This window comes from Podarcis bocagei (genome assembly GCF_964188305.1).
Source record: "Podarcis bocagei genome assembly, chromosome: 3".
NCBI classification, from domain to species: domain Eukaryota; kingdom Metazoa; phylum Chordata; class Lepidosauria; order Squamata; family Lacertidae; genus Podarcis; species Podarcis bocagei.
In genome coordinates, this window is record NC_138127.1 from 99,560,227 (window position 1) to 99,580,619 (window position 20,393).

Genomic DNA, 20,393 nt, shown 5'->3' on the forward strand with positions numbered 1-20,393 from the left:
TGTCTACTCAGGAGAATCACTCACAGGCAGGATTGCAGCTGTAGGCTGTGAACATTTCTGTTGAGATCACGCAAGTTTTCTGATTCGAATGCATCCCTCCCTTTGATAGAATACCACTTTCTTTTCTATCGTTTTCCAGTTATGTATGCATGTATATACAGTGGTACCTCGGGTTAAGAACTTAATTCGTTCTGGAAGTCTGGTCTTTTCTTATCTTCTTCACAATAATATTTATTATTTTTCATACAAAAACATAACAAAAGACAGAGTAAACAATAATAAAAGAAAAAAATAAAATGAAAAGAAAAAAGAAGAATAAAGAATATGAAATATAAAATACATCAAATCTGGAGGTCTGGTCTTAACCTGAAACTGTTCTTAACCTGAAGCACCACTTTAGCTAATGGGGCCTCACGCCGCCGCCACACGATTTCTGTTCTCATCCTAAAGCAAAGTTCTTAACCTGAGGTCCTATTTCTGGGTTAGCGGAGTCTGTAACCTGAAGCGTATGTAACCTGAAGCGTATGTAACCCGAGGTACCACTGTACTGCATTGTGTACTGCCAGTGTTCATCTGCATGTGTTGTAAGCAGAGCTTGTTGGCCTCTGTAGAAGAAGACTTTGACCCTACAAAGGTAATAATCACAACTGTCACTTTATCACCTGTATTTAAAAGATTCCTAACTGCCTTTCGTCTGAAACTTTCAAGGCATCTCTCTGGGCTGTACAGAAGGGTGAGGGGAAGCTTCACAACACAATTCACATTAAAAAGCAAGCCTTTCAGTCACACAAAAAACAGTAGCCAAAGCAAACCCATAAATTTAAAAAGCAGCAATAAAGGTTGAAACCAGAAAGGGCAAAATTGAAACGAACCTATAAAGGCCTAGAAGAGGGGGGAGGAGGAGTCTTTACCTGATGCCAAAAGGAAAACAAGCCAATTGTCCTTGGAACAAATAGTGCACAACTCAAGGGTGCCACCACCGAAAAGGCCCCGTCTTTGATTGCCAACCACTGTACCTCCAAAGGTGGGAGGGCTTGCATGGCAGGCCAGGCATCAGTACGAAGCAAAGTTGTGCAAATGCCAGGGCCCACAGGCCCCACTGTGGCTGATGCTAGCACCCCGTGGTTGTTCCTTTCGTCAACAAAACATTTCTTAGGAGATTGAATCTGGTATTTATATGCAAAGCATGCTACAAAGCTATGGCTCCCCACCCCACCCAGTCGATAAAGATAGCAAAAGCTGGGTGTATTTTACTTCTTCTTTCTTAAACACAATAGGAAAAAAAGAAGGCAAATCTAAAATGTTGTCACTGCTTGATGGAAGCAGCCAATAATTTCTCCTCCTGATAGCAAATTCAGGGGGCGAGTGCCCACAGGAATGGCACCAAAGAAGCCCACCAAAAAACAGGAGGGAGGTATTGGCATGCTGCAGGTGGCAGGCATCCTAAGCCTTGCAAAGTACAAAGCAAACTAAAAATCTACCCCCCACAATGGCCCAATGATGGGGACTGAATGTGCCCAGTAGCTCAGGAATGTTGGGTATCGGTTGGAAAAGAGAAATGGAAAGGGGAACAGCCTGTCTGGAAACTTCGTGGCCTTAAAATCAAGCAGCGAGGGCTATTTGTTGCTGTCATAGTTCTTTCTGGGCAAGTTGCACTCTTATTATAGATGAATCGAAGAAAGGCAGCGCAGCAGCAGGAGAAAAATTCAGAGAGTAATGGAATGAGCGTAGCACTCCCCCTGCTGTCTGTAAGTGGTGATTCACCGACACTCGCATTGAATTGGTTTTAATAGACGTATTAGACGTATTAGGCGTAATAGACCCCATTGGCCTCTTCCCACCATGTGGGCTGTGGAATATTGAGGGGCCATTTCTGCCACAACAATTTTTTCTGTCCCGGTATAAAAGGGGAGTTACACTTGGAGACAAGCCTAGCCTCTTCTCTCCCTTACCTTACAACAGTGGTGTTCAAACTTTTTTCAAAGAGGGCCAGATTTGATTAAGTGAAGAGCCGTGAGGGCCGGCCAAAGGGCCGACCACAGTTGCTGATCTTTTTTTTAGGACTGAAATTGTTGAGGTTTTTTTTTTAGGATTTTACACCAGGAAATAAACTGCCACAGGGGCTGGATTAAACCGATTAGACACCCGAAATGGACTTTGGACCTGCCTGCCTTACAAGAAATAATGTGTATATTGGGGCAGGATCCAAACCTATTTTACATGGGTAGGCAAACTAAGGGGGCCAGATCCGGCCCAATGGCCTTCTAAATCAGTATGTTTTTACCTGAGTAGAATGTGTGCTTTTATTTAAAATGCATCTCTGGGTTATTTGTGGGGCATAGGAATTTCTTCATATTTTCCCCCAAAATATAGTCCGGCCCCCAACAAGGTCTGAGGGACAGTGGACCGGCCCCCTGCTGAAAAAGTTTGCTGACCCCTGCTCTTATACATTGCAATGAAAGAAGCACAACCACTTGCTTTGCTTATTTGATAGCAGGTACAATTTCACAACATGAGGGATTTCTGATGGGAGGGATATAGATAGGGGTGCAGAGGGAAGCAGGAAGTTCGTGGGTATTATTTTTAAAAAACTTAGAGCATTCTCCAGACTGGACATACTGGAATGATAAGTTTGCATAATTAAAGTAGATTCAAGGACTCCCCTGCTGCAATAGATCTACTTTAATGGAGAACCGGGAGTTTTGCGGTGGGGAAGATGCACAGAAATGTATGGGCTGAATGAATATAATATAGAAGATGAATGAACACCTTGCAAGCAAATCAGGGTGAATGGAGAATGAATGCTCATTTGCCATATAAACAAATGTTCAAAAAGACTAGATATTATCTAGACTCTGGCATAAGCTTTATGCAAGCAAATCAAGGATGAATGCTCAATAAACAGAACGTCCAGACATTATACAGTACAATTTCTGTAAATAAAGAGTAATATAAACAGCAACAAAACATGTTCCCTGCCTTGAGGATTTTATTTATTTACACTATCTTTCAATAAAAGAGCACCTGCTCACATTTTTTTTACTGTTTGAAAATGCAAATAAAAGCAATCCATTTGAAATAGAAAAAACAACCTCAGCTAAATGAATCAAAACGAACATTTCTAATTACACAAGTATCTCCACCAATCCCCAAACATCCAAATTAATAGCCACATTTCCCCCCTGTCTACCAATGAAGAATTAATACAGACCTCACGGAGGAGAGCGTTCCACAACTCTGGGGCTACAACAGATAAGGTCTTGCCCCAGGTAGATGATAACATTACCTTGCTAAAGGAAGGAACTTAGATTAGGGTCTCACTTGTAGATCCTAAAAGCCCCAGGAGATTATAGGAGAGAAAGTTCTCCTTGAGATCCAGGCTGCTCCAGGCTTTGACTGTCAAAAGCTGCATCTTCTTGAATTAGTCCTGGAAACAAGCAAGTAAATAAAATAAAATAAAAATGCAGCAGTTTTACAATAGTGCCCAAGTTGCAATCAATGCAAGAGCCCTCATTCCCAGTCCTCAATATGCAAGCTTCTTCATCTACGCCAAACAAACAAAATATAACAACTTGACTCCCCCAAGGAGGCAACCTCTTCAGCCAAACTATACATATATATTTAAAAAACCTTCCCAAAATTTTAATGGGAGGGCAGGGGGCATTGAAAGGCACCAAGGGGGTGCCTAAGGGCACTATGGTGCCCATGGGCACCACATTGGGGACCTCATGTGTAGACATTACTGAGCTGGGAGGATCAAGGGTCTGACTCAGTTTAAGGCAGCTTTCTGTGTTGCACAGACACTTTTTAATTTGAAATGTGTTGTGTACCTGTATCTTTATCTACCGTATTTTTCGCTCTATAGGACACACTTTTTCCCGTCCAAAAATTAAGGGGAAATGTGTGTGCGTCCTATGGAGCGAATGCAGGCTCCTTGGCTTCAGCGATAGCAACGCTAAGCCTCCGAAGCGCAGAGGGAGCGCTCCCTCCGTGCTCCAAAGGCTTTCGCTGAAGCCTGGAGAGCGAGAGGGGTTGGTGCGCACCGACCCCTCTCGCTCTCCAGGCTTCAGGGATAGCCGCTCGCAGCCCCTCTGGCAGGGAGAGGCTGCACGTGGCTATGGCGTCTTTAGCCCCGCGCAGCCTCTCCCAGCAGGGGCTAAAGAGGAAGCCAAAACAGCCAGCGGGATCCATCCAGCTGGCTGCCTTGGCTTGTGACATAGCCGCGTGCAACTCCTCCGTTAGGGAGAGGTTGCGTGCAGCCTCTTTGGGGCTGGGGGGGAAATAATTTTTTTCTTGATTCCCCCCCCCAAACCCCCTAGGTGCTCTCTATGGTCCGGTGCACCCTATGGAGCCTATGCTTCAGGATGAGAACAGAAATTGTGCTCTGGCGGCGCAGCAGCAGCAGGAGGCCCCATTAGCTAAAGTGGTGCTTCAGGCTAAGAACAGTTTCAGGTTAAGTACGGACCTCCGGAACGAATCAAGTACTTAACCAGAGGTACCACTGTACATTGTCGAACCCCTCCAAATCAAGAACATCAGCATTATCTAATTTAATCCATTCCTTAACCCAACAAAGGGCTGCGGCATCAAAATATATCTTCCAATCCGGCAGAGAAAATCCCCCTCCTTCTTTTGAATCTGTTAGTAATTTATATTTAATTCTGGGTCCGGTCCCCCGCTGCCGCCAGATAAATAAACACTTTCTGATGGTCTAGCTCAGTATTGCCAACACAGACTGGCAACAGCTCTCCGGGTTTCCAGGCAGCGATTCTCTCCCAACTCTACCTGGAGATGACAGGAATCGAACTTGACACCTTCTGCTTCGCAAGGCAGATGCTTTGCCACTGAGCTACCGCCCTTCTCCAAATGGGATTGAGAACACCCTCCCTCTCCTTGTTAACATACAATCTGCCCACACCTCTCTCTGTGAAAAAGGAAAAACAAGATTTACTTTTATTTTTTATTTCTCCCCCTTCTCTCTTGATGTCTTCCCCAAGCCCCTTAGCAACTGGGATCTGGCTCAGAAGGCACACGAATTCCTGGCATGATGCCCTGTCTCTTTTTCTAGTCAACAAAGCCAGAGACCCCAGCCGCAGAACGGCAGGTGCAACAGATGCAGGGTCCAGAGATTTCGCTTCCTGGGTCCAAACGCCACCTGCCAGCATGTTGTGCTTTCACTAGGAGATGGAGCTTGGAGCGGAGAGGAGGGGGATTTCTCTAGAGAAGGGGTGAGGTGGAGATTTGGGGCTTCTGCAGACAGAGACTCTGGCGTTGGGCCTCTTCCCAACTCTGCAGAGAGCAGTTTGCACCTAAGGAGAGAATAGCTCCCCTCTCAACCAATTGCCATATTTATTTTATTCGTGGAAATATTTCCACACTGGGTCATCAAAGTGGCTTGCACAGATTTCTTTTTTTAAAAGAAAATATAATGGAGTTAACAATTTCATGAGCTCCCAAGCAGAAGCGAAAGGTGCCTAGAGATGGGCAGATCGACCATATTTTTTGCTCTATAAGACTCACTTTTTCCCTCCTAAAAAGTAAGGGGAAATGTGTGTTCCTCTTATGGAGCGAATGCAGGCTGCGCAGCTATCCCAGAAGCCAGAACAGCAAGAGGGATTTCACTGCGCAGCGATCCCTCTTGCTGTTCTGGCTTCTGAGATTCAGAATATTTTTTTTCTTGTTTTACTCCTTCAAAAACTGGGTGCGTCTTGTGGTCTGCTGCGTCTTATAGAGCGAAAAATACGGTATTTGGTTTCTCATTTTTGCAATCTTAAGTTCAGTTCTATGCATTTTTTTTTTAAAAAAAAGCATTTCTGTACCAACGTAGGATGAAACATCAGGGTGGCGTAAAATGTTAAAACATAAAACGCAATTTAAGAAATAAATATTAAATATAAACACTACTGATGATCCTTAAGGTGGCTGGCTGATCCAAATAAAAATCAAATAGCTGCAAAGGCCTGTCAGCGTTTCCACATTAGTTTGCAATGGTGGTGGCGGTGACGATTTAAAAAAGGCATCCTGAAAATCATCAGTGTTCTTGTTTGAATTTCTCCCAATAAACACATTTTCATATGCAATCTCTCCTAAAAGAAACACTTTTGCAAACCAGCTTCCGCAAACACAATGCATTTGTGCATGATATTTTCCAGTAAAGCACGCATTCATTTCTGTCCAGCGCCGAGGGCCTTCTGGCGGTTCCCTCACCGCAAGAAGCCAAGTTACAGGGAACCAGGCAGAGGGCCTTCTCGGTAGTGGCACCCGCCCTGTGGAACGCCCTCCCACCAGATGTCAAAGAGAAAAATAACTACCAAACTTTTAGAAGACATCTGAAGGCAGCCCTGTTTAGGGAAGCTTTTAATGTTTAATAGGTTATTGTGTTTTGGTGGAAGCCGCCCAGAGTGGCTGAGGAGGCCCAGCCAGATGGGCAGGGTATAAATAAATTATTGTTATTATTAATTATTATTATTATTATTATTATTATTATTATTATTATTATTATTACCTGGCTGGAGAACAGAAAAAATGTGTGAATTTGGTAGAGTGGTTGTGTTTTGGTCCCCTTTCCACTGAGGGAAAGCCCACAGACAGTCTTCTCTCTGGTGTAGTGTCTTCACCCCAAGCAGTAAGCCAAAACGGCAGAAAGTTACCCCCCAAAAGAGGCAGATTTGGGGGGTTAGAATGGAAAGATACAGCACAGGTGACGCATTCCTGTCCCCTAAAAACGTCCCTCCCACCCCTTGCATTTATGTTACTTCAGTGCCTCTCCAGATTGGTCTTTTTTTTTTACTCCTGAAGGTATCCTGCAAGGCAGTGGAGGTTTAAGATCACAGTTTTCCTTCTCCTAGATGGGCTGCCTTCCCAGGTTGATGAGCCCCATCTGCCCCTCTTTTCCCTCTACAGCACATGAAGAAACCACCTTCTCGACCGTTGGACCCACTATTGGTCTCATCTATTCCATCCATCAAAGCCTGTCTTCACATGCAGAGGAAGTCCCAACCTCACAGAACATTTGAGATCCATGAGTTATCTTCACCTGTTTTAGCCGGCCAGTCGAAGCCGTTGTCACATGCTGACAACTTCTAGGAGCCACAGGTGAGAGCTGAGTGCCGGGTGGGGACCGAACTACCGCAGAATGAGCATGACGTGCCCCCCACCAGCAATATTAAAGGTAAAGGGACCCCTGACCATTAGGTCCAGTCGTGGCCGACTCTGGGGTTGCGGCGCTCATCTCGCTTTACTGGCCGAGGGAGCCGGCGTACAGCTTCTGGGTCATGTGGCCAGCATGACTAAGCCGCTTCTGGCGAACCAGAGCAGCGCACGGAAACGCCGTTTACCTTCCCGCTGGAGCGATACCTATTTATCTACTTGCACTTTGACGTGCTTTTGAACTGCTAGGCAGGAGCAGCGACTGAGGAACGGGAGCTCACCCTGTCGCGGGGATTCGAACTGCCGACCTTCTGATCGGCAAGTCCTAGGCTCTGTGGTTTAACCCACAGCACCACCCGTGTCCAGCGATATTACCCCTCCCCTAACCCCCCACATACCCCAGCTCTTGAACTATAGTGCAACAAAAGCAGGACTACCCCCCTCCGCCGTGCATTTGTGGGATGAAATGTTCAAGAATTTCAGCAAGAAGCTATGGGGCATATAAAGATGGGAAAGGAAGCATGTCTTGGAAGTTTTGATGGTGCAAGCAGTATAGGAGGCAGGATTCTGTATAATCACCCCGATAGCACCATGAGTGCAAGTCATCATGAATACACAATAAAAAAGGATATATGGAGTGGCCCTCAGAAAATGGAATATGCTTCTGCCAAAATACTATGTTTTTCTCTCCTTAGAATCAAAAAGCAAACTACATGTACTCTAATGCTCTTCGCTGAGTGCGCTCATCCCTTTACAATTCTATAGACACAATAGGCAAATATTAAAGTAATAGCAAAATAAACCTGTGTAGGATTATAAAGGATTGTAATTTTTGCATTTCATTGCCATTCAACTCCCACCTTATTCACCCCCTCCTTTATATACCTGCCGGCTAAGATCTCTTACCTGGAGATTCTCAGGGACCGGACCTTTTCAACTTACGCCACAAATTATATTTCAGTTATTAATGCCACATTAATTTTTCTGAAGCAAATTATGTCCATGGAGAAGTATAAAGAGAATCGACATATTGAGCAGTGTGCTATATTTTTGGCGTTTCAACCCTGAACAACCCTACATAAGAGTACGCGCTGTTGATTTCAACATGCCCTTGCGTCTTACGTGCCAAAAAAGGAAGCCAAATTAAAACTTTTTAGCAGCGTGACATTATAGAATTAACTCTGGATTTTGAATGTCACCAGCGGGTGGCAGTTCTTTAGCAGGTTGCCTTATAACTACACCAAGAGAGTATCCAAAATTTGGTGGTTGGCATTCAGTTTGCAAATGCTGACCATCCTGGGTGAACCAGGTGAATCTCCAAAAACTCAGATACACTGGTGACAGCTGACAAGTGCTTACTTGTGTACTCTCCAAGAGTTGAAATACACCCATGTCTCCATCTATATCCATTTTCATGTCGGCTCAAAATTAATCTGGGATTGTCAACATTCGCCTATCAGTGCAGCCTCCCACCTAATTTTGGACATTCACTGTAACACATACATTTTTGGGAATGGGCCAACACTCTTCCTTCCACAACAGGAAAATCAAGGTGTTTGTAACAGAGCGGTAAGGGTTACAACTTCCACAGTTAACATAACTTTCTACCTCACCCCATAAAAAAAGATTTTCAGGCTTACCAGAAAGGATTGTTTGCAATGCTCCCAATCTGGCCAGGCGGGTGAGGGCATGTCTGAAGAGACAGAGAACACGGCGGGATGGCAACAGGTTTGCAGCCGAGAGGTCGCTAGCGAAAATTCTGCTAAAGCAGCATTTTATAGCCCAAGTCCACTTTGCTTTTTGGCATTAGCTCATTTGGCAAAGGGAAAGAACCGCCGACACTAGGCAGCATCTATTCAATATCTAGGTCTTCCCTTTGAGCTGGAATCCTCTTTGAAGTCTTCCAAATTCGCCACCGGAGCTCGCCTGGGCCTCCGAAGTTCCCTCCCTGCCGCATCGCTTCCTGCTTCTTTGATTTCCCTTCCCAATTTCTCCAGCACAAAAGCATCTGCCCACCGCATAGGGCAGCCGAAAGCTTTCAGGAGGTTTTCTGTCTCTCTTTTTTTAAGCTCCCCCCACCGCAGCGAAAGAAAGGCACGAGCAACATGTTACAACAACCGAGCTTTTCTATAGGAAAGGAGGCTGGCAGCCCACACTTTGTTATCCACTTCATAGGCAAGAGTCTTTTTGACAGTGCTAAACCATCGGCCCTGCTGAGCTCAGCAGGAGTCAAGCGCTGAGTACCATCTGTCAAAGCTGTAGGGTCTTCCCCCTCCTCTCCTTGCCCAGTTTATTGTTATTATTACTATTATTATTAAATTATTCTACAATCTGCTAAAAAGGAGGCAGGGAATGGAAGTTACTTGATTGCATTGTTAGCGGAAGTTTGCAGACTGACTCCAAGCAGCAGTGAGTGTGCAAATTCCCAAAACACTACAAAGAAAAGAGGGGAGAGAGAGTATTCTCTGAAGAGAGCCAGTCTTTTAACTCGGAGGGTCTGTGTGAAGCGGAAAGAGAGTCCCCTGCTATCTTATTCAAGAAAAGGTTGGAACCATTCATTCAGAAGAAGCTTTGATGGGGCAAAAGGTACTGTTTAAGTGTTTTATTTCAACTAGCCATAACAGGTATACTTTTTCTTGTTGCGTGGCGAGTTCCCGCCTCCCACCAGTAGGAAATAATGACACGTGACACAAGTATTTAGTTTAATGGGCTAAAATAGGCCACAACTTTATTGGTTACAGGTAAAGAGCGGTATTGGCTTAGGCATTGGTCCTAACCGACTATCCGGCTTCAGCCTGTTTGCTTGAAGACCAGGAAGGATTAACTCCAGCAGGGGGAGCCCTGCTGATGCACATCAACTAGGGACTCCCCCGGGGTCACCACTCGGGGGCGTGCCCTAGGTCCTGGCCTCCATAGGCTTCGGATGGGGCCACGCCCCCGGAGTCCTTTACCGGACTAGCCTTCAATATTTGGGGGAGGTGATGGCGCTCCTCCCCCCTAACACATCTACATAACAATACCCCTAACAATGCCTAACCGCCAAAACCAAGGAAGTTGTGACGATTTGCTACGAGGTAGGTGAAAAACCAAATGGCCAGTGCCAATTTGCCAAGTGGAAAAAATTCCTACCAGGCCCCTCAACGGCGACCAACCGAGGTCCATAACAAGGTCAGAAAGGAAACCTTGAAGGGCGGGCGGGTGGGAAACCTAAAAAGCTGAGCGGCCAAAGAGGGAGATCCCAGGCCGTGCTTGCCTCAAATGAGGCAGGCCGCACCCCCTGAGTCAGCCGATTGGCTGGCCAGGGGATGACGCGGCCCGAGGATTCCCCTGATCGCGTGGGGCTGGAAGCCAGCCTCCGTGCGGGTGTTGGGGGCGTGAGCCCGCAACACCACCTCCTCCTGAGGTCGGAAGTGGCTTTGTCATTGTTACACAAACTTCTGGCCCTCCAAGTGTTGCCAAACTACAAGTCCCATTGCCGCTGACCATTGGCCATGCTGGCTGGTGCAGATGGGAGTTGGAAGTCCAACAGGTTCTGGAAGGCCACAGGCTCCCATCTGCTTTAGTTGCTTCAGAAATGCACAGTAAACTTTTTGGAACTTCCCCAAAACTTTAACCCTACTTTTAGATGGGGTTCAGCTCATTCAGAAATGGGAGACTTGAGTCTGAAGGGCTCTATTTTGCTCATACTGAGCCTGGCAACTTAAAGACAAGTCCATCCATTTGCCACCTCAGTTGGCCCAGAAAAGTAGGACACAGAGGTGGTGCCTTGGGCTGTAAACTGAGGGGCTGTGGCACAATGTGTGCCTGTGACAACACACATGTGACGCATGACACATTGTTGGGATGAGGCGCATCCTCAGGAGAAGGCCTTGCCCACCACTGTGCAGCTTCAATGGCTGCGCCTTCAACACTCTCGGCCTCCTCTGTTCCCTCAATATTGGGGGCTGAGTCACCCGCTAAGGAATTTTGAGGGGACTGATGACACCTCCGTCCCCTAGAGTTAGTGTGCCTGGTAGGACAACAGTGAATTTAGCATGGCCATAGTATCTTCATGGGTTGTCATCACAGTATAAGTTTTTTATATCTAAATTGAAGGGTCAGAAAAACAAAGCAACAATCCCCTTCTTTTTATTTTTATATTCATTCCCAGGAACGCTTAAGGAGGCTACCGGCAGTTGCTCAAATGCCCATTTCTGAAAAACGGAAGGCATTTGACAATTTCCAGTTGTCTTCTTCGTGGTGTAACAATGTCTGGAATCTGGCAATATTTGAGAAAACAGCACACTGTTTAAGTCTTAAAAGGAACTGAAGATCCCAGAACGTTTCTAGGCCGCTAGCGGACACTATCACTGCAAGTGCAAAGTTCTTTGCTGATACCAGTGTGAGAAATTCACTTCGTAATAGTGAATAGCAAAAATTGTTCTGTTTATCTTGTTCAACAGTGAAAACAATTAGGTTTTCACATTGCAGTTGCATGCCCTTTTATGGGTTTTTTTTACATAATTCAATGAAAGAAGAATTAATACCTTATTAATACACAGCATTTTCAGGTTTTGGCATTTGCAATATGTTTTTGAAAAGTAACATACCTGCACCCCTCACCTGTCCATTCTTTACTTTTGCACCACTTGTTGATATTCTGGCAACTCTGCTGATAAGCTGTGAATGTACTGTGGGTGGAATTTCCTTTTTCTTTTCATTTTAAGGTTGTGAATCTTCACAAAAATCACAGATTCCATGCACAGTATGTTTGCTACATTAACAGCAGAGCTCCCAGATGATGAGCAACTGCTGCCATGGGCCCCTGAGCTCCATTATGATCTGGCATGGTTTGGTGGCCCCAGATGGAAAAGGAGAAAGAAGGAAGAAGGAACAGACTGGGGGGCTGGGACAGGAAAGTTGGCAACTAAGGGATGGAGGAGGGAGGGCCTCCCCTTGCGACTCTAGATATCAAAGTCCAAGAAGCAGATCTTCTGGCTATATCTACCACTCCTCCGGTAGAGCAGAGCCTCATTGGGGAAATGGGAAGACTTCGACCAGCCGGAAAGAGAGAGAGGCTGAACAGGAATTGGTGGTTGCAGCCCAAAAGACGATATACAGCCTATGCAAGGCTGCCTTCTGATGGCTCAGGTAGCAGAAACTCCATACCCTCCAACATTTCTCCAATGAAAACAGGACAGCCTGCCATAGCCTCCAACATCTCTCCAATGAAAATAGGGACGTCCTAAGGAAAAGCGGGACATTCCGGGATCAAATCAGAAACCAGAATGGCTTCTGTAAATCTGGGACTGTCCCTGGAACATAGGGACACTTGGAGGGTCTGTGTCACGGTTCGGTTCACGGGCAATGAAGTCCCGGCTGAGGACGTCAGGACTGGGGGCAAGATGGCAGGGTGGGAGCAGGAACAGGAGTCCAGAAGCCAGGAGTCAGAAAGCCATGAGTCCGAGGGTCAGAGAGCCGGGAGTCAAGAAGCCGAGGGTCTGAGGGTCAGGAAGCAAGGAGTCACACAGTCAGGGGTCCGAGGATCAAGGAGCAAGAAGTCACGAAGGTAGGGGTCCGAGGATCAAGAAGCAAGGAGTCATGAAGTCAGGGGTCCGAGGATCAAGAAGCAAGAAGTCACGAAGTCAGGGGTCCGAGGATCAAGAAGCAAGGAGTCACGAAGTCAGGGGTCTGAGGATCAAGGAGGAAGTAATCAAAGTCAGGAGTCCGAGGATCAAGAAGCAAGAAGTCACAAAGTCAGGGGTCCGAGGATCAAGAAGCAAGGAGTCATAAAGTCACGGGTCCGAGGATCAGGGAGCAAGAAGTCACAAAGTCAGGGGTCCGAGGATCAAGAAGCAAGAAGTCACGAAGTCAGGGGTCTGAGGATCAAGGAGCAAGAAGTCACGAAGTCAGGGGTCCGAGGATCAGGGAGCAAGAAGTCACGAAGTCAGGGGTCCGAGGATCAAGAAGCAAGAAGTCACGAAGTCAGGGGTCCGAGGATCAAGAAGCAAGAAGTCACGAAGTCAGGGGTCTGAGGATCAAGGAGCAAGAAGTCACGAAGTCAGGGGTCCGAGGATCAGGGAGCAAGAAGTCACGAAGTCAGGGGTCCGAGGATCAAGGAGCAAGAAGTCACGAAGTCAGGGGTCCGAGGATCAAGGAGGAAGAAGTCACAAAGTCAGGGGTCTGAGGATCAAGAAGCAAGGAGTCACGAAGTCAGGGGTCCAAGGTGCAGGGAGTCAAATGCAGCAAGGCAGGGAACGTGTTGCTGTGGCAAAGAGGTGAAGGGAAAATGCTGACCTTATATCCCTTCCCGGCCCTTGTGAGTTACCAATCGGCCTCACCTGTGCGGCCGCGCCTTGCCTCTTCAGAACAAACTTAGGAAGGCCCCAGTCCTGCAGAGCCCTATTGGTCACAGGGCCTGGCTCCTGCACGCACACCTGACAGTCTGCATTCGTCAGCACACATACACAAGTCTCCATATTACAGAGACCAGAGACCTTTCCCGGATCCTTAAACAATGCTAGGGAAAGGCGACGACACCAGGGACCTGTCGACAGCAGCCGAAGGAGTTAAACGTTGCCAGCACCCGGCATTTAAAAGAAAATCTATAGGCGAGTCAAACAATTAAGCGTCTTCAGGTAGGTGGCTTCATTCAAGGCTGCTGGAAAAACAGCAGTAGCGCCACTTATTCTCTTTGCGCAGCGTGGGTCCCAGCTGTGGCAAGCCCCAGCACCTGTTCCTTCCACATTCCTGCTGCTTCGGGGCTGTTAGCGACGGACTGCCAAGGGGGCCCTGGGAGGCTCATAATGGCTCAAGGCAGGCGCAGAGTGTGGCCGTTGCTTAACTAATGGGTAGCTGTTCACTTTCGCACCAGTTGTTCTCTGGCTCTTTCCAAGATCAGAACTTGGAAGGAGGTTAGGCTCTTTGTAAATATCTTTCACATAGACTTGAACGAGGCAGATACCTCAATCAGAGAGACTTGATAGAACTGAATGATGCTTCTCTCCAGCTTGCAAAGCTTTTAATGGAATATGTTGTTATACACCCTTGTGCAAATTAATTGAAACAAACAATGTAGCTTATTGTACAAAACTCACATATACAGTGGTAACTCTGGTTGCGGATGGGATCCGTTCTGGAGGCCCGTTCGCAACATGAAAAGAATGCAACCTGCGTCTGTGCGTCTGCGCACGCGTGGGTTGCAATTCACCGCTTCTGCTCGTGCGCGGGATGTCATTTCGCGTGTCTGCGCATACGCGAGCGGCAAAACCCGGAAGTAACCCTTTCAGGTACTTTCGGGTCACCGTGGGACGTATCCTGAAAGAACGCAACATGAAGCGGACGTAACATGAGGTATGACTGTACGTACATTAGTAACAGATATGACCTCTGCTATTTTTAAGCAGCATTTGAACACGGTTTGGCGTGGAGTCTACTACAGTGGTACCTTAAGTACTTAATTCATTCTGGGGGTCCATTCTTAACCTGAAACTGTTCTTAACCTGAAGCACCATTTTAGCTAATGGGGCCTCCTGCTGCTGCTGCGCCGCCGGAGCATGATTTCTGTTCTCATCCTGAAGCAAAGTTCTTAACCCGAGGTAATATTTCTGGGTTAGTAGAGTCTGTAACCTGAAGCATATGTAACCTGAGGTAGCACTATAGTTTCAAACAGTCACTGTTGATTTTCGGATCCCTGTACCACATCTGAATCAGTGCCTGAAGGAGCTTCTCCATAGTCGTACAGTCTACAGCACGGAGGCGACTTTTGCATATAGCCCACAAATTCTCAATGGGATTCACGTCTGGGGAATTCCCTGGCCGATCAAGTACATGTATTTGCTGCTCTGCCACGAATTTCTTCACCACTTTCGATGTGTGACAGGGGGCTAAGTCCTGCCGCAATATCCCAGTACTGTCAGGATACCTCATTTCCAGCCCTGGAATAACTCTCTTTCGTGGAACCTCAGTATATTGTGGCGAGCGCATCATTCCTTCTATTGGCTGCAGGCTTCCGACACCATAATGATCAACTGACTTTTCGTGTTTGTTTTGAGTACAGGATTACGAGTAAGATAGAAAACATGCTTTGTTTCAATTAATTTGCACAAGGGTGTGAGGTTTTTTGGGGGGGTGGGTGGGAGGGAGGGGGAAGAGTCCCCTAAAATATTTGAATTCATCAACCAGTTAGAATTTAAACGAACTATTAAATTCCAGAGTGGGGTCTGGAGTTTAAACCAGTGTCCAGGAAAAAGCCTGGCAGAAGTTCCTTTGCGAGGGAAACACCAGAATGGCGAAGGCCATTAGCAGAAGCTCTGAGCCGGATAGAAAATGGGCAAAGCTCCTCCCTGAGGTGAGAGATAGTTAGCAGAGACAAAAGCTCAGAGTTCCAGGAGGGAGGGGCAGAACTGCAGTGGGCAATGAAGAAAAGCGACCAGGAAAAAAATAACTCTTTTTGGAGGAGGGGGCCAGTGCACGAGGCAGGCAGCTTGTTTTATGCTACAGATAAGAGGCTCAGACATGATGTTTGGGGTCTCTTGGACACCGAAGCTGCAGCAATGGAACGAAGAGGATCTTCTTGGGATGTGAATGCTTTCTCCATCTAGGTCCAGGCTGCATTATATGTAAATAAACCATGTATCATACAGACGCCGCCTCTTTGTTCCCATATGAAACGCATAGCTCAGTTGCAGAGCATGAGGCTCTTAGTCCCAGGGTTGTGGGTTCAACTCCTGTGTTGGGCAAAGAGATTCCAGCATTGCAGGGGCTTGGATTAGATCAGTGTTTCCCAGCCTTTTCCCGACCGTGGCCCCTTCTGACCTTGATTCCTTCCTGTGGATGTAGCCAAGGCGGGGCAGGAGGGGAAGCTGCCCCCCCAATAAATAAGACGCTTCAGGTTAAAGACTCTGCTAACCCAGAAATAGTGCCTCGGGTTAAGAACTTTGTTTCAGAATGAGAACAGAAATTGCACAACAGTGGCACGGCGGCAGCAGGAGGCCCTATTAGCTAAAGTGGTACCTCAGGTTAAGAACAGTTTCAGCTTAAGAATGGACTACCAGAACGCATTAAGTTCTTAACCCGAGGTACCACTGTATTTTGTGTGTGTGTGTAAATAGAACATGTTTTACAGTCATACCTCATGTTATGTTTGCTTCATGTCCTGTCTTTTGAGGTTGCGTCCTGTGGCGACCCGGAAGTACCAGAAAGGTTTACTTCCGGGTTTCGCCGCTTGCACATAGAATCATAGAATCATAGAATCATGGAGTTGGAAGAGACCACAAGGGCCATCGAGTCCAACCCCCTGCCAAGCAGGAAACACCATCAGAGCACTCCTGACATATGGTTGTCAAGCCTCTGCTTAAAGACCTCCAAAGTAGGAGACTCCACCACACTCCTTGGCAGCAAATTCCACTGTCAAACAGCTCTTACTGTCAGGAAGTTCTTCCTAATGTTTAGGTGGAATCTTCTTTCTTGTAGTTTGGATCCATTGCTCCGTGTCCGCTTCTCTGGAGCAGCAGAAAACAACCTTTCTCCCTCCTCTATGTGACATCCTTTTATATATTTGAACATGGCTATCATATCACCCCTTAACCTCCTCTTCTCCAGGCTAAACATGCCCAGCTCCCTTAGCCGTTCCTCATAAGGCATCGTTTCCAGGCCTTTGACCATTTTGGTTACCCTCCTCTGGACACGTTCGGGTTTGTCAGTGTCCTTCTTGAATTGTGGTGCCCAGAACTGGACACAGTACTCCAGGTGTGGTCTGACCAGAGCAGAATACAGTGGCACTATTACTTCCCTTGATCTAGATGCTATACTCCTATTGATGAGGCCCAGAATTGCATTGGCTTTTTTAGCTGCCGCGTCACACTGTTGGCTCATGTCAAGTTTGTGGTCAACCAAGACTCCTAGATCCTTTTCACATGTACTGCTCTCAAGCCAGGTGTCACCCATCTTGTATTTGTGCCTCTCATTTTTTTTGCCCAAGTGCAATACTTTACATTTCTCCCTGTTAAAATTCATCTTGTTTGTTTTTGCCCAGTTCTCTAATCTGTCAAGGTCGTTTTGAAGTGTGATCCTGTCCTCTGGGGTGTTAGCCACCCCTCCCAGTTTGGTGTCATCTGCAAATTTGATCAGGATGCCCTTGAGTCCATCATCCAAGTCGTTGATAAAGATGTTGAATAAGACCGGGCCCAAGACAGAACCCTGTGGCACCCCACTAGTCACTCTTCTCCAGGATGAAGAGGAACCATTGATGAGCACCCTTTGGGTTCGGTCAGTCAGCCAGTTACAAATCCACTGAGTGGTAGCATAGTCAAGACCGCATTTTACCAGCTTCTTTACAAGAATATCATGGGGCACCTTGTCAAATGCCTTGCTGAAATCAAGGTAGGCTACATCCACTGCGTTCCCTTCATCTACCAGGCTTGTAATTCTGTCAAAAAACGAGATCAGGTTAGTCTGACATGACTTATTTTTCAGAAATCCATGCTGACTATTGGTGATCACAGCATTCCTTTCTAGGTGCTCACAGACTGTTTGCTTAATGATCTGCTCCAGAATCTTCCCTGGTATTGATGTCAGACTGACTGGGCGGTAATTATTTGGGTCCTCTCTTTTCCCCTTTTTGAAAATAGGGACAACATTTGCCCTCCTCCAGTCTGCCGGGACTTCGCCTGTTCTCCAGGAATTCTCAAAGATGACTGCCAGTGGTTCTGAGATCACATCTGCCAGTTCTTTTAATACTCTTGGATGCAGTTCATCTGGCCCTGGAGACTTGAATACATCTAAACTAGCCAAATATTCTTGTACTATCTCCTTAGTTATTCTGGGCTGTGTTTCCTTTGCTGAATCATTTGCTCCAAATTCTTCAGGTCGGGCATTGTTTTCTTTATCGGAGAAGACTGAGGCAAAGAAGGCATTGAGGAGTTCAGCCCTTTCTGTGTCCCCTGTTTGCATTTCACCATCTTCTCCTCTGAGTGACCCCACTGTTTCTTTGTTCTTCCTTTTGCTACGAACATACCCATAAAAGCCTTTTTTGTTGCTTTTAACCTCTCTAGCAAGCCTGAGTTCATTCTGTGCTTTAGCTTTTCTGACTTTGTGTCTACACGTGCTGGCTATTTGTTTGAATTCCTCTTTGGTGGTTTCCCCCCTTTTCCATTTTTTGTACACATCCTTTTTTAATCTTAATTCAGTTAAAAGTTCTTTAGATAGCCACCCTGGCTTCTTTAGGCACCTTCCATGTTTCCGTCTCATTGGTATTGCCTGACGTTGTGCTTTTACTATTTCCCTCTTAACAAACTCCCAGCCATCATGAACTCCCTTTCCTTTTAGTATTGCTATCCATGGGATCTCACCCAGCACTTCCCTAAGTTTTATGGTCGGCTTTCTTAAAGTCAAGAAATTGAGTCCTAGTATGCTTGGCTGCTCCTTTCCGCTGTATAGTAAACTTCAGAAGAGCATGATCACTCGCGCCTAATGATCCTTCCACATCTACCCCACTAACCAGGTCATCAACATTGGTTAGGACCAGATCTAAAATGGCTGTTCCTCTTGTTGCTTCTCCCACTTTCTGGACAAGGCCAGTGAGGAATCTGTTTGACCTTATGCTCTTGGCTGAGTTTGACGTCCAACAAATATCCGGGTAATTGAAGTCCCCCATTACTACTATCTCCCTTCCTTTTGCATGCTTGGCCATCTGTTCCAGGAAGGCATCATCTATGTCCTCCGTTTGGCTTGGGGATCTATAGTAAACTCCCACAATGAGGTCTCTGTTATTCTTCTCTCCCTTAATTTTGACCCAAATGCTCTCACTTTGGCTTTGAGGTTCTAAATCTTGGATCTCTTCACAGGTATACACATCCCTGACATATAACGCCACTCCTCCTCCTTTCTTGTCTGGTCTGTTTCTCTGAAATAGATTGTATCCCCCCATTATTACATTCCAATCGTGGGACTTATCCCACCAGGTTTCAGTGATGCCTATTATGTCATATTTAGTTTGCTGTACCAAGAGCTCAAGCTCATCTTGTTTATTTCCCATGCTTTGCGCATTAGTGTACAGACATTGAAGTCCATTAATCATTCCCCCGTGTGTCTTATTTAAGGATTTTTTCCTCCCACCACTAGGTCCGCGTGCTGTTTGCTCCATTTGGTCTATGACATTTGGATGATCATCTTCCTTAATTGATAGACTCCTACCTTCAGGAGCACTGTCTCCCTCCCCCACATGCGCAGAAGTGCCGAATCGCACCGTGCACCTGCGCAGATACCGTGCTTCAGGTTGCACTCTTTTTAGGTCTTTTTAGGTTCGCAACCAGAGGTACCACTGTATTTATAATTTTTATAATTTATACAAAATACAATTCCTTAAAATGATAGGAACATAATGAAATATTGTTGAAGCAGAAAAAACATAGAATCATAGAGCTGGGACCCCAAGGGTCATCTAGTCTAACCCCCTAAATTGTAGGAAACTCAGCTAAAGCATCCATGGCAGATGGTCATCCAACCTCTGCTTAAAAACCTCCAAGGAAGGAGAGCCCACAACCTCCTGAGGGAGATCCATCTTCCATGTATTATAAAAGTAAGCAACACTTATTTGACCCCAGTTATTTGACACAGAGCTGACCTGGTGTAAAAAGATCTTGTCATCCGGAGGAGCCCTGGCTGCCTAGATAAAACACAACAACAACAACAACAACAACAACAACAACAACAACAACAACAACAACAACAATTTATTTATACCCCGCCCATCTGTCTGGGTTTCCCCAGCCACTCTGGGCGGCTTCCAACAAAACACTAAAATACAATAACCTATTAAACATTAAAACTATAGCTCCCCACACCCTTACCTGGGAGTAAGACCTACTGAACTCATTGCGGTTGTCTTCTGAGTAGACACTTACTAGATGCAAGTCAGCAGCACCAGACATACCCAATCCGCTAGGTTCTGGAGTAGATTTCACCCTGCACCTTGCAGAACTGGGCTGACACTGCTGACACGCCCTGCACCCTTGGCAACATTCAAAGGCCCTGATTCGCTAGGCACTGGAGTGGATTGCACCCTGCACCTTGGGGAGTCAAGCCCAGGCTGCCACCAGGTGCAGCCCTGGCGGCAGCAACAAGCAGCTCCAGTTTGCCCAGCCCTACCTGTTATGTACTGAAGTCCTCACCCTGGGCCAGCAGGGGGATACTGTAGATAGTTTTCACTCAGGTCCACGTCAGTTATTTTAGGCGGGAAACCCTGGGTTGTTGTTGCTACAATG

General features: G+C 46.4%; 1 long non-coding RNA gene across 2 annotated transcripts in view; it reads right to left on the reverse strand.

The window, feature by feature from the left end:
- Window positions 1-20,393, reverse strand: part of LOC308584271 — a 78,229-nt gene that overhangs the window by 14,602 nt on the left and 43,234 nt on the right. For both annotated transcript variants that reach the window (XR_014006726.1, XR_014006727.1), the window contains exon 2: window positions 3,287-3,427. This is a non-coding gene — a long non-coding RNA (uncharacterized lncRNA). The remainder of the gene's footprint in view (window positions 1-3,286; window positions 3,428-20,393) is intronic.